The sequence below is a fragment of the Arachis ipaensis genome, chromosome B10, assembly GCF_000816755.2.
Source record: "Arachis ipaensis cultivar K30076 chromosome B10, Araip1.1, whole genome shotgun sequence".
Lineage (NCBI taxonomy): Eukaryota > Viridiplantae > Streptophyta > Magnoliopsida > Fabales > Fabaceae > Arachis > Arachis ipaensis.
In genome coordinates, this window is record NC_029794.2 from 4287888 (window position 1) to 4290088 (window position 2201).

Sequence of the window (2201 nt, forward strand, 5' to 3'; positions counted from 1 at the left end):
AGAAAGAATCATGATACCCACTCATGATAATGGAGGAGTTGCATGTTCCAAATACACATATTTTATGAAGAAAAGAAAAATAAATAAAATATCTCATATTAGTCAGTAATTGAAGGAAGAACGGAAAATCATTGTTGGTAAAAACAATGAAACCTTTCTTTTCAACTTATGCCAAAAAATGCAGTATCATCCAATTTGAATGCTACCCGTCAGACTATGAATTGATGAATCCAATTTTTTTCATTGGATTCACAAATCAATTACAACAAATCAGTGAATAACACCGGAAATCCTCATGGTACATCTTTCATTGGTTGCTCATAAATTACATCATTGCCAATGAATTTGATGTTGTTTGCACACCAATAAAGATGGATGGCTTCTAGAAAGAAGAGCTCGACCACCTCCCCAAAGTTCGAGAAATAGCTCGGATTAGGGAAGAAGCTCTAAAGTAAAGGATGACTCTAAGATACAAACAAAAGGTGATCAAAAGGAGATTCGCCACCAACGACCTTATCTGATCTGAAATGACATCGGAATACAGAAATCAGGAGAAGAAAATCTGGCTGCTAATTGGAAAGAACCTTACAAAATAGTTGAGTTCCTAGGAAAATATTACTACAAAGTGTCCGACCTCCAAGGGTGAGAGCTCCCGAGGTCTTGACATGCTTGTAACCTAAAGAGTACTACAGCTAAGTAGCAAACCTCGTGTATTGGTGTACTCTTTTTTCTAACTATAAAGATTTTTTAACGAGGCACCAATACGAGAACTAGGGGCACCCAAGCTTCTAGTGTGCATATTTGTAAAGGAATTTCTTAATAAAAAATTTCTACCTCTTCCTTCAAAAGTTTCCTATTTAGAACGCATTAATTTAAGTTTGACAAACCGCGAAAATCATTGTCCGACCTCGAATGGTCGGCAAGATGAAGCGACGAGGTACAAATTAATGTAAAAAGTTATATAAACAACTCGTACAAAGTGACCTTAATAAGATTGGATAAAAAACGAGCTATAAAAGTAACTTAATAAAGACCGACTACTCGAAATCGGAACTAGGAAAGGAAACTAATAACCTAACAAAGTTGCTAAGACTTAAAGTCAAGCAAACTCTGTCCGAGCAGAAGTCACAAAATGCTCGAGTCAGATCTTTAATCAGGGACATTGTTCATACCCTTGTCCAAAACAAAAGTCAGACCCAATAAAATTGAAAGGCCCGCCTAAAAGGGTGGCCTCTACCGCATACCCGACCTCCTTAAAAAAGTCGGACATGTTGAAAAAGGACAGCTTATGCTTATCTAAGTAAGTAAATGTATCCCCAAATCTCTCCAACTATCTCTGTCTTCCCTGAAAAATAGACCCTAACAAACTCCCAAGACAAAGAGAACGGTTATCCATCAATAAAGATGGAACTACTCCAACAAAGGTGGTTATCTACTCTATTATAAATACACTGACACCCCTCAAATATAATTCTCGTTCTAATCTACTAAAAACCTGCTTAAAGTCCTTGCTAACTTAAGTATCAGAGTCTTTTGCAGGTACCACCCACACCTCCTCATGGAGAAGCGACACCTCGGTACCAAAGAAGTCGGATGCTGCCATACTAAGAGATATGTACTTCACGTTCAAACCCGAATCAACATTTCAGGTAATTCTCGGAACAGATAGAATTTACCATTTATAAATATTATATACATAAAATATAAATATCAAATTAAATAAAATAGTTTTGAATTGATATCTTCCTATTATTATCATCCATGAAATATCTCTATAATAGACGAAATTTTAGAAAGTAATTAATACAGTCTTAGCTTAGCTTAATCGTATTGTTCAAAACCACAAACCACTTGGCAATACCATTGGCATTGATCATGTTCGAATATTTCATTAATTAGTAATAATTACACAATTATAAGATTTTCAAGAGATTTAATGATAAATATATTTTGGGTTATGCTATGTATACATTAAAATCAGCCACCAAAATCAGCCATCAGTATAAAATATATGTTAGAATATAAATATACATTGAAAATAAATTAAACTACACATGTATTTATACACAAATATATTAGTGACTAATTTTAGTGGCTGATTTTAGTATACAAATAGCATTTCTCATATATTTTTTAACGTTTATTTCTATTAGATAATACAATTATTTTTATAGTCATTAATAATGATATGTTGACATAGA